The sequence below is a fragment of the Schistocerca cancellata genome, chromosome 2, assembly GCF_023864275.1.
Source record: "Schistocerca cancellata isolate TAMUIC-IGC-003103 chromosome 2, iqSchCanc2.1, whole genome shotgun sequence".
NCBI lineage: Eukaryota > Metazoa > Arthropoda > Insecta > Orthoptera > Acrididae > Schistocerca > Schistocerca cancellata.
The window spans coordinates 849714374-849727160 of record NC_064627.1 but is presented as its reverse complement, the minus strand read 5'-3'; the positions used below and the strand labels follow the sequence as shown (position 1 = coordinate 849727160).

At 39.1% G+C, this 12787-nt stretch overlaps 1 non-coding gene across 1 annotated transcript; it reads right to left on the bottom strand.

Annotated features, from left to right (window-relative positions):
* Positions 1 to 7707: 7707 nt before the first annotated feature.
* Positions 7708 to 7782, bottom strand: Trnas-uga (transfer RNA serine (anticodon UGA)). Its single transcript has one exon. It is a non-coding gene; the product is annotated as a tRNA-Ser (tRNA).
* Between the last annotated feature and the right edge of the window lie 5005 nt (positions 7783 to 12787).

Genomic DNA, 12787 nt, shown 5'->3' with positions numbered 1-12787 from the left:
GGGCATGTAACTTTGTTGTTGTGCGTACCATCTTTGTTGTGTGTTGGGATGACGTTTTATTGACTGATTTACATAACCGTTATTTGTTGTGCTGATTCTCTGTTGCTCTATTGGCTACAAGTCTTTCCTCATAGATTAAGTCGATAGAATCAAGGACTGACAAAAAATATTCAGTGTCGTCCTCTGACGTTGTGACCAATTTTTCTCTAATGTGCGATGGTAAACGACTTTTCAAAATCACGTCTACCTGTGATATTGGGTTCGTCCAGTAGCATGTCTTGTTCAGGTATTTTTCAAAGTATCCATGTAGAGTACCGTATTTGCCATTCAATGGAGTGGGTTTGAAAACCTCGCGTCTGAGTCTTCCTTGTGCTGCCTCAGACCAGTATTTGTCGAGGAAAGCTCGTTCAAAGTCGATGTAAGTGCTGCGGCGTTCGGCCACTTCAGTTGCTCATAAAAGAATGTCACCTTATGTACAGGGTTATTACAAATGATTGAAGCGATTTCACAGCTCTACAATAACTTTATTATTTGAGATATTTTCACAATGCTTTGCACACACATACAAAAACTCAAAACGTTTTTTAGGCATTCACAAATGTTCAATATGTGCCCCTTTAGTGATTCGGCAGACATCACGCCGATAATCAAGTTCCTCCCACACTCAGCGCAGCATGTCCCCATCAATGAGTTCGAAAGCATCGTTGATGCGAGCTCGCAGTTCTGGCACGTTTCTTGGTAGAGGAGGTTTAAACACTGAATCTTTCACATAACCCCACAGAAAGAAATCACATGGGGTTAAGTCAGGAGAGCGTGGAGGCCATGACATGAATTGCTGATCATGATCTCCACCACGACCGATCCATCGGTTTTCCAATCTCCTGTTTAAGAAATGCCAAACATCATGATGGAAGTGTGGTGGAGCACCATCCTGTTGAAAGATGAAGTCGGTGCTGTTGGTCTCCAGTTGTGGCATGAGCCAATTTTCCAGCATGTCCAGATACACGTGTCCTGTAACGTTTTTTTTTTTTTTTTTTTTTTTTTTTTTTTTTTTTTTTTTTTTTTTTCCGCAGAAGTAAAAGGGGCCGTAAACTTTAAACCGTGAGATTGCACAAAACACGTTAACTTTTGGTGAATTGCGAATTTGCTGCACGAATGCGTGAGGATTCTCTACCGCCCAGATTCGCACATTGTGTCTGTTCACTTCACCATTAAGAAAAAATGTTGCTTCATCGCTGAAAACAAGTTTCGCACTGAACGCATCCTCTTCCATGAGCTGTTGCAACCGCGCCGAAAATTCAAAGCGTTTGACTTTGTCATCGGGTGTCAGGGCTTGTAGCAATTGTAAACTGTAAGGCTTCTGCTTTAGCCTTTTCCGTAAGATTTTCCAAACCGTCGGCTGTGGTACGTTTAGCTCCCTGCTTGCTTTATTCGTCGACTTCCGCGGGCTACGCATGAAACTTGCCCGCACGCGTTCAACCGTTTCTTCACTCACTGCAGGCCGACCCATTGATTTCCCCTTACAGAGGCATCCAGAAGCTTTAAACTGCGCATACCATCGCTGAATGGAGTTAGCAGTTGGTGGATCTTTGTTGAACTTCGTCCTGAAGTGTCGTTGCACTGTTATGACTGTCTGATGTGAGTGCATTTCAAGCACGACATACGCTTTCTCGGCTCCTGTCGCCATTTTGTCTCACTGCGCTCTCGAGCGCTCTGGCGGCAGAAACCTGAAGTGCGGCTTCAGCCGAACAAAACTATATGAGTTTTTCTACATATCTGTAGTGTGTCGTGACCATATGCCAATGAATGGAGCTACAGCGAATTTATGAAATCGCTTCAATCATTTGTAATAGCCCTGTATCTCCCACGACAAATCTGTGCTTCCGTCCAGGTGCGTGGAAATACATAAAAAGCACTGATAAATACTACTGGATTCATTCATTTACCTTCGGTAGTGAATGTAGGAGACTGTCGATGTTTCAGCAAACCTTTGTCTGCAAAAATGGCATGAGGCATTTTCGGTTGTATTTGTTTTGTCATTGTACCTGTATTTTGGTTGGTACTTGTTCAGGTGTTGGGGTTGTGGGTATGTTTACATTTTGCACCATACAAGTGTCACTGGTAGCTGCTGTGGGACTCGCGACAATTTGTGGATAAATACCGATAGGTTTTGGTTTATTCACTGTAGCCTGTGTATTATTTACATGCATATTTCGAGATCCGGTAAGCTATTTTCTTCTAAAAGATTGCGGATCGTATTTTCTTCATGCTTTACTTTCTTTTTCATGTCATTCAATTTTTCATCGATTTCCGTGCGAAAATGTTTGGCTATGTCAAAGAACGTCTGTGAGATGGTGTCTCGCAAATCCTTGAATACTTGTTTTTGTTCTTGTTTCATTGTATTTAGATCTTGTGTAGCAGTGTTTTGTTGCTGTTACCATATTCATATCTCGCTTCATATAACTGAAATTCGTATTGATACTATCTAATTTCGTGTTTATGTTAGATAATAACTGCCATAGCAGTGCATCAGTTGTACTACTGTGGTTGCTGTCGGCTGTACTTTCCAAATTAATGTTTGTGTTGTGACCAAGCGGTGTCCCTAACATGTTGTCAAAATTCAATTGGAATCGCCTTCCAGTGTTTCATTCATGAGCGTCATGTCGCTGTGGGAGATGCGTGACATTGTCTCGTCAGTTGTAAACATTGTGTCGTCAAGGTTATTCTGCTGTAGAGCGTCGCTATCATTTGTCACACTTGCGAAACTCATCTCTGAACTACTTAAACCTTCTGCAGTAGGCATGCATGGGCATGGCGCCCAAACTTAAATTGTTCATTCACACAATTCTACGCAATCTAGGCCGATTGCGTTTTCGCTATCACTGTCAACAGTGGGCGTATATTTTTCAGCCATGTTATATGAATATGCAAAAAATAAAATTTCACAAAAATGTTAAAAATTTCATATGTTAATTATTACACTTGACGATTGTAATTTACCCGATGTCATGGCCTGTTTTATGTCTATTATGAAGTGCAAACCATTGTATTGCAATTTTTTATGTTTTATTCTCAATGTATATCACACTGCAGAATTCCTGTAATTTTTTCGCAAAAAAAATTCAAGGAAGGGAATAATGAGAAAAAGGAATGAGATTTTCACTCTGCAGCGGAGTGTGCGCTGATATGAAACTTCCTGGGAGAGTAAAACTGTGTGCCCGACCGAGACTCGAACTCAGGACCTTTGCGTTTCGCGGGCAAGTGCTCTACCATCTGAGCTACCAAAGCACGACTCACGCCCAGTACCCACAGCTTTACTTCTGCCAGAAAAAGGTTTCTATCTACATCAAATGAGGCGCTACCAAGTGCAACCATGCAAGCAACTTGCATAGCCGTCCTACCTTTGCTACACTGAACAAAATAGCTTACTATGGAAAATTTTGCATAATCTGCGTCCAATTCTTATTACTTTCCAAAATGTTTCCTCAATTTTTGCTTTACTTGCTCCCAGTCATGATTCATGTAAACAGAAAATACCGACAGTTAGTTTTTATGACTAATAACAATATCATAGAAATTTCTTACTATGAGGTTTGAATGAGAAGTAAGCCTCTGCCTTCGTTAGTTTGGTAACCCTTACAATGTGATCTTTAATTACCAATATTCACTTTTCCACATAATCAGCAGTCAATTGGATACATTTCTGCCAACGATGAGCAAGTTTTCTGAAGCCGTCACGGGAGAAGTTGACACTCTGTTTCCACAACCACCATCTCACAGTTCTCTCAATGTCTTCATCAGAAGCATAATGATGTCCCCGCAGATGGTCTTTCATAATTGGGAACATATGGAAGTTGTACAATGGTAAATCTGGACTATATGGAGGATATTCAAATTTCAAGTCTCTGTGCTTTCATTTCAGGAGTCAACATCCAGGGTACCCATCATGCAGAGATCTTCCGATAGCCAAGCAAAACAATAATGTGACCCACATGTTCTTGTGAAATGCCGATTGTGCTTGTAATTTCTCTCTGAGCGATACGACAATCACCCTGAATCAGTTCGCCAACATTTTGCTTGTGAAACTCGGTATTTGCTGTCACAGGACGTCCAACTCTGTTTGTCACGCAGGTCAGATGTTCGCGTCTCAACATCTTCAAACTTACTCTCCCAATGACGCACAGTACTCACATAAACAAAATCACCATAAACTGCTTTCATTCTCTGATGAATCTCCTATGGGGTGACACCTTCTGCTGTCAAGAATTCAGTGACTGCATATTGCTTAAATTACATTGACCGACCGTCTGCGCAGGGTTCCATACTTTACACTGTAACAACACAACTGTTCAATGCTAAGGCTTCCCACCAACTGGAGCTGTAGAGAAGAGGCTTTGGAACAATCCAGTATCTGCTGCATACCAATGCTGAAACTGTTGAAGAGTTACGAAGGTGGAGGCATTACTTTTCAGTCAAACCTCGTATAACAATAGTTAACAAACCCTATTCACAACCGGTGCCCTGAAGCCCTGGCACACAGGTCGACAGTTGTGTTGTAAAATAAATAAATAATGTATGCATATGAGAAACATTTAAAAAGAGGTAATACAATAGCGTTATTAGATACGTTCTGTGTGTATATGAATTTTTAGGCTTTCAGACTACTACTCTTACATTCAAATTGTAGATGCAGGCAGCAGAATCCAAGTACACCAGTGTGTGTCATAATTAAGAAAATCCTCCTCACTTGGTTTCACTTCATTTGATACTGGTGTCAATTTTTTTACTTATTTTGAAACTTGTATGATACAAAACATTCCTAGCCCATCATTCGCTGAAAGGCACTTCTTAACAGAACTTCTACATACAAGAGAGTGAGGAACAAAATTATAAACAAAAAAAATGAATTATGGTTTTTTCATTTGTCTGAGCCTTACAGTGCATTCATAATTAACGTCTTTGCCAATGCTTGTGGTCGATTGGGGTTTCATTTTTTGTTTTTAATAAATTTTAACTTTACGATATCCTGGGGGTCTTTCATCATGTACCTGTACAACCGGTACTGTCATGAAATGCAATTGTTGACTGGGATTCTATCTGAAATTATAATGTTTATAGCTGTAACTGCACTTCATATCAACAAAAATCTTCCTCAAAGTTATGGCTGGTGTTAATTTCAACTTAATTGTGGTCGAGGTGGTCTACAACCTCACACACTAAAGTCTCACTGCAATATGAGGTAGTAACCTGGAAAATCAATTTCACAGCATATTCAATTGCAGTTACATTTGAGGTGGGCATATGTTCAAGTAGTACTAACGTTGTCCATATAATTTGTGCTGCCAATAACTGACAATTCTTAGGAACAGCATACACTATTTAGTGCAGTTACCATTTAACCTCATAAGTAATCCAGTAAAGCATAACAACAAATTTTAATTTATTCATGTTGAGTTGGTGTACAGTATTTACTACAAGCTACAAATATTCATTGCATATGTAAGGACTGAGTAAATAATTTTAAAATTGGAGTACGTTTAGAGAAAAGGAATGTTTTGTATTCCACAAATATAATGAATGAAATGAGGTAATTATATTCTGCCCAATTTCAACACAGCAATCATATGTCTGCTCCTCTCATTGCCCGTCAGTGACAGATTTTATTTTAAACGATTAGGCAATTTTTCACTGACAAGAATGCTTTCTTAATGTACCAAAAGATGAAAACATATGCTAAATTTTTGTAAAAGTTCATAAACTCTTGATCTCATAAGCTTCCTCTCAACTTAAGATTTGTCTACCTTCAAAAATTAAAATTGAAAAATTTGTAAATCTACAAGAATTACATTTGTTGAATTGGTTACTGACTAATACTTTACAGTGGAAGAAATCTGAAGTGGTTATTTTATAAAGATTACAATCGAGCGGGTATTGTATGAGAGCTGCCAGATGAAACATCAATAACCTGAAAAATTTTCCCCTCATTGACATCTTGCAGAAGGTATATTATAAATAAATGAGAAAAGTATTCACTGCACACAGGAACTACGACTGCACAGCAAACATGTGTCGAAAAATGTGTCTCAGTTTAAATAATATAATTATTCCCCAAGCCAGTCCAATCAACCCTGGTCAATTCAAGCCCATAAGCAAATACAAGTAAACAGTGCAACACTACATTGCACATATCTAGTCCAAACGTATTAGGTTTGAAAATTAATAAACAGTAAGTACACCAGGATATATCAACATACTGGTAATAAATATTAGTCATATAAATATTAGCCATATTTTGCTAATATAAGAGCGATAATGTAAGAAACAAAATCTGCGAAGGTTCGCAGGAGAACTTCTGTAAAGTTTGGAAGGTAGGAGACAAGATACTGGCAGAAGTAAAGCTGTGAGGACCGGGCGTGAGTCATGCTTCGGTAGCTCCGATGGTAGAGCACTTGCCCGCGAAAGGCAAAGGTCCCGAGTTCCGAGTCTCGGTCGGGCACACAGTTTTAATCTGCCAGGAAGTTTCATATCAGCGCACACTCCGCTGCAGAGTGAAAATCTCATTCTGGAAATGTGGTGGTGTCTGAAAGTTCACCACATCCCTGATGTGGTAACTATAAAGAACTTTTAGAGATGTTAAATGTTGCAGGATTCAAGGTAGCTTCTTACTTCTGTAGAGGAAACACGGAGTAAGGAGGAGTTGGCGCATTTGTCAGTAATTGTTTTGATTTCAAGAATACTGATATTGACACTCTGCTGTCCGGTGATACCGCAGTGGTGTCGTTCACGAAATAGCGATCAACAGCAGCCGACAACACAGTGGTGTCGTGTACATAGATAGTATCGCTCAGTGGCCAGCGACACAGCCGTGGTGTCGTGAGCAGTGGCCGGCGACAGCACTTATCTTTTGCATTCTGTTGGTGTTTTGTTCAGGTAACAATAAGTTGCACACGTCATCAAGATTTTTGTTTTGTGCCCTTTCGTCATGACTGACGAAAGAGATGATACGATGAATGTGCGGACGTCTTGTCCGAAAGATACACAGAGCGTCAAGTATATCATAGAATTATATATTGGGAACGATTGATTTGAATATATTAGCAACGAGACCAACTACTACTACAGTCAAAATAGCAATAGAAAGAAACTGGGTTTAAAAAATATGCCAAATTTGTCGAAGTTACAGGACCCAAACTTAGAAAATTGTTTGGGCTTGCTACCCTTATGGCAACAGTTAAAAAAACAACAACAACAAGGATCGATGATTATTGGTCATCGAATCCGTTGATACACACGCTGATATTTCGCAAAACGATGCCCCACAACCGATTCAAACTAATATTATCGTTTTTACATTTTTCCGACAACAACAATAAACTGGATGATGCCAACTGGCTTTTCAAAGTGCAATTCGTAATTGATTATTTTTCAAAAAATTTAAAGAAACGTTTAATCAAAGTTAAATCATCTCAATTGATGAAGGAATGATACTGTGGTGTGGACGCTTCAATTTTAAAGTTGACAATCTGTTGAAAATTACGAAATACGGCGTACTCATTCGGATGCTGTGATTCGAGTACTGTCAGTTCAGTTTCTTCAGCATCATTGTACCACTTTCCCGTGGGTCAAACAAACCTGTAACCAGGATGAAATTTTCACTCTACAGCGGAGTGTGCGCTGATATGAAACTTCCTGGCAGATTGAAACTGTGTGCCGGACCGAGACTCGAACTCGGGACCTTTGCCTTTCACGGGCAAGTGCTCTACCAACTGAGCTACCCAAGCACCATTCGCACCCCGTCCTCACAGCTTTAATTCCGCCAGTACCTCGTCTCCTACCTTCCAAACTCCACAGAAGCTCTCCTGCGAACCTTGCAGAACTAGCACTCCTGAAAGAAAGGATATTGCGGAGACATGAGAGCTTCTGTGAAGTTTGGAAAGTAGGAGATGAGGTACTGGCAGAAGTAAAGCTGTGAGGATGGGGCATGAGTCGTCCTTTGGTAGCTCAGATGATAGAGCACTTGCCAGCAAAAGGCAAAGGTCCCGAGTTCAAGTCTCGGTCCGGCACACAGTTTTAATCTGTTTACATGATGTTCATTTGACCAGTTGTCGGTGGACTCGTGCGCATGCACAGTTGCCTCGCTTGTGAGCAATACCTTCTCCCGCTTACCGCCTCTTGAAGTGAAGTGTGGCTGTTAGCTGTAGCAGCAAGCAGCCAGATGGTACAGAGAAAATTTTTCTCGCACACCATAGCTGCCAGATTCGCCCATGTGCCGAGTTGTCTGAGTTGTAGTGGGTTGGGGGTCGTCTTCTCGTGACCCATGTTTGCGTCAAGTGATTTCACTGTTTCCTCTTTGTTTACATCTCCCACATCAAATGAAAACAAAACAGATTTCTGTGGCCGGGAGCTATCAAGTGAATTAAAATTCTTCACATAATTACAGCGGGCAAAAATATTTTATTAGTTTCAGTTTTCTGATTTTATTTTATTTCTAAGTTATTAGCAGTCAAGCATTAATTGCCTTGTAGAACAATGAAGTTATTTTTGTCAGTTTGCTAAAAAGATTTGGTTTTACTAATCTTTCCGCTGAGGCAGTCAATTTATTTGAAATGAAGTGTTGCATTCCACCTTATTGGCTAATGCTAACTGTTCACTGAATTTAAAGTGCGCGTTTTCATCTTCAGCCATGTATGGCATTATGCCATAATAAAGAACCAAATATGAGATAGTACAGTACTGACACTCCAAGAAAATTTACATCCCAAAAACCACACTGAAAAGCTTAAAGGGCTCCGGAACGCCCTATACTTGCAATGTTAAAATAACGCTTATAAATTACATCTTTCCTCACAAAGTATTTGAGGTAGGAAGTTGAACTTTTTACAGATTATTTATTGGAACATGGGCTACAACTTAACACAGGGATTTTACAAAATTTTAGTTCAGTTATTAACCCTGCTGTTCTGTTCACTTTTACTTGACATATATACTGTTCGGGTCAATATGACCCGACATATCAAAATGCTTTAGAAACATAAATTTTGGTACAGTTTTAGCTATCGACATTGTTGTTCTATTCCAGTACCTTGTTAGTAATAATAATAATAATAATAATAATAATAATAATGGTAATAATAATAATAATAACAATGCATACAACTTTATTGAGGGATATTTTTCATTTAAATATGCACATAAATTTGAAACAACAGACAGTTTCCATTACAGGCATTCAACTTAGAAAGCACTACAGTTTTTCCATACTTCTATTCTTATTGTTGACAGTTTAGACGTAAGTATTGACATTTTCTAACAACAGACAGTTGTCATTACAGATATTCATCTTAGAGCACACTACAGTACAGAACACACTACAGTTTTTTTATTACATTCCAACATAGAAAGCACTACAACTTTAGAATCCTCTCTTCTTACTGATTGTAGTTTAGGCACAAGTATTCACATAAATTTGAAACAACAGAATTTTCAATACAATCATCTTATAAAATACTACAGTTCTTTTCTTACTGCTTGCACTGTGGACACAAGTAGGTTACATGTTTCTTGCAAATATGTTTACTACATTTTCCACACACCATGTTTGTTTTATTGTCATTACTTGATGGACAGAACTTACAGCGTGCACGTTTTGTAGATTTTCTTGTTGTTACCGATTCTGACACACCACCCACATCATTCGGGTTTTGGATGCTTGTGACCATTCTCAAAGAATCTTCTGTTCTTGGGAAATGCGTTCTTGATGCAATATGTTCTTTTATCAGTGACTTTCCAAGTTCCTCCAAGAATATTCTCCTTCTAGTCAATTTGCTTGCATTCCAATTAGGGTCAACCGAAATCCACAAAACGTATGCATTATAAGCAGAAACATCAAGAATATTGTAGAAAACTATCATTGGCCACCTATTACTTTTTCGTTTGCATGTATATGTACCTAATAACTGATCAAGCGTGTCTACAGCACCTTTGGTTGAATTATAGTCCAAAATCATTTTTGGCTTCTTATCAGCCCTGTCACTGATTTCCGCATCATGGTGGAGAGTGCTCATAAGTACAACATTCTTGTGTCTCTTAGGAATATAATTAACCACAGTAGTGTCATTTGTGAAGTAAAATGAAGAGCTGTGTACCTCCTTGTTGGTCATTTTGTGTGGAAGCTCCGGCTTATTTTTCCGTATAGTTCCCAACATAGTCAATTTCCTTTTCAGAAGCAGCTGCCCCAAATTGTACGACGTAAAAAAGTTGTCACACGTGATATTCTGACCACGTAACTCAGAAGTGAGATCAGATACCACCCTCATTCCCTGATTTCTTTCTGGTGCCGCTCCACTCACCTTTCCTGTATAAATTTGGGCTTTCAGTACGTATGAAGTTTTGCTGTCACACATGGTCCATATTTTGATCCCATATTTTGCCGGTTTACTTGGGATATACTGCTTGAATGGACAGCGACCTCTAAATGCTACTAACTGCTCGTCAACAGTAACATTTTCTCCTGGATTATACAGTTTAGGAAGGACCTCTACCCACTTCTCCCAAATACTACGAATTGCGGCAAGTTTGTCAGTACGTCGTCTTTCCTCTCTAGTAGATTTCTTGTCAAATCGCAGGACACGTGATATCTTACAGAATGTTTCATGAGACATGGTTGCTCGAAATATGTTTCGCCCAGTATCTTTATCCCACAAACTTTTTGTAGACTCCCCATGAGATCGATATACACCCGCTAGGAGTAAGAGTCCTAAGTATGCATGGAAAACAGAACCATCAATATCTGTCCACTGTTCACCATAAACTCGCTGCCCTTCAATATTTGTCATCTCTATTATTTCATTTTGAAGCGCTGTGTGAAATACTGCTTCAAATGAACATTTTACATCAGATATTCTGCTGACTGCATACCTGGTAACTCCTGGGGTACTCTTGATGATGTTCGAAGCTGGTAGGCGACCATGTTGTGCTGGTGGATGCAACTGCCATTCTATATTCCCATTTTTAGAAAGAAAAGTCTCTACACTATTTTGTATGGGCTGTGGACTGTCGTAACTGTCATCGGAACACTCGCTTTCAGATGCATTGCTGATGTGATCTTCAAACTCAGAAAGTGATCCTTCATCTGGTGAGGCATTTACTATTTCTTCCAACTCACGATCATTCAATGGTCTCATCGCCATGGTGTCACAAGTCAAACTGGGCAGAAACAAAGCATTCCAATTATTGAGAACTGCCAATTATTATTTCCTGGGGAAAGCAACAAACAAGCCCATTGTTGTGAACGCATGGAGCTTTAGGTGATTGTTGAGAGTAAGTTGGAATGATGCAGTCACTATTCCCACACAACACAACAAAAATAATTTTCGCCATTTCCAGATTTTAGAAATAAATACGAGTTACACTAAACATATTTGTGTCGGGTCATTATGACCCGAACATTACATATGCAACTATTACAGTTGAAGCCCAAACTTCTTAAACTTTTTTAAAACCTTTTAAAACACATGCTGCTCATCCATTTTCAGACAAAGTCACAAAGTTTCATAAATATATATTGGTATTTACATAATGTAAAATAACGTTCATATTCGTTTCGGGTCATATAGACCCGAACAGAACAGCAGGGTTAAAGATGATTTTTTTCAATTGTAATGAAAATTTACATTTTTTTGCAATTTTTTATTTATATATTCAAAAATATACAGTTTTTTGGAAAAAGGCTGTGTTAAATTATGCAGAAGGTACTGTGTAACATTTACTGAAAGTTTGAAACAAATATGTTTGGAAGATCCTTAGAAAACATGTAATTAGTATGAGAAAATAAAAGTTTTGGGAATCGAGCGACAAAGATTGGATTAACTTTTTAGTGCATTCCAGGTCCATAGGATGGATTATCTTCATCCTCTGCAAACTACTACTCCAGCTTCCTCTTGTTCCTCCTCCTGTTTACTCTTGCTTGTATTTCTAGACTCTTTACAGCCCTGTCTGCAGCCCGAAGGCGTTCCTTGTCTAAAGCAAGCATCGCTCATACCATGTTAGAACCTATCTTCATTTCCATATTTCTAAATACCTTGCACCTTACAATGTTGCCATCATTGAAAGTCGCAACAGCATCATACACACCAAAGTGAAGTGGGGTTTTGAGTTTTTCCGTGAATACACTTTTCAACAGTTCAGGTGCTGCTAAGTCTCTGAAAATAGGCTTTATCACCTCCATTATTGCATGAGGCAGACTATGCTTATGAGTGTACACTTCACCAGTTAGCAATCCTTTGTTATATTTACACCAACTGTCTTCTTCTTTGGGACACAAGCTATGTTGGGGATTTTCATCGGTTGAAGAAGTATGACAAAAAAGAGCCCAAACAGCCTTCTTCATTTCGTCGACACTTTGTGTATTTTGCCTAATAGCCATTCCATAATAGTTCTGTATTTTGTCAATTACACTGTCAGTTAACCTTCCCTTCCCATCCAACCCTTTACCATCACTGAGTTTTTGTTTTTTGTACGAAGCTTTCAGTCGCCGAAGTCTTGTTCCCAGTCGCTTCTGTACGTGTCCAATACATTCAAATTTCTGCACTACAACGTCATCACCATAGGGCTTCAGTCCTTGAACATGTTTGAAACTTTTAGAATCACCGTCACCAAGGTAATTAGCATATCGCACTTTATCACACGCCTCAGAACGCTGGAATATACTGGCAACACCAGCCACTTCCATTCCTCCACTACTGCCACTATAGTTAGCTTTGCAATTATTTCAATGTGTACCTTTATA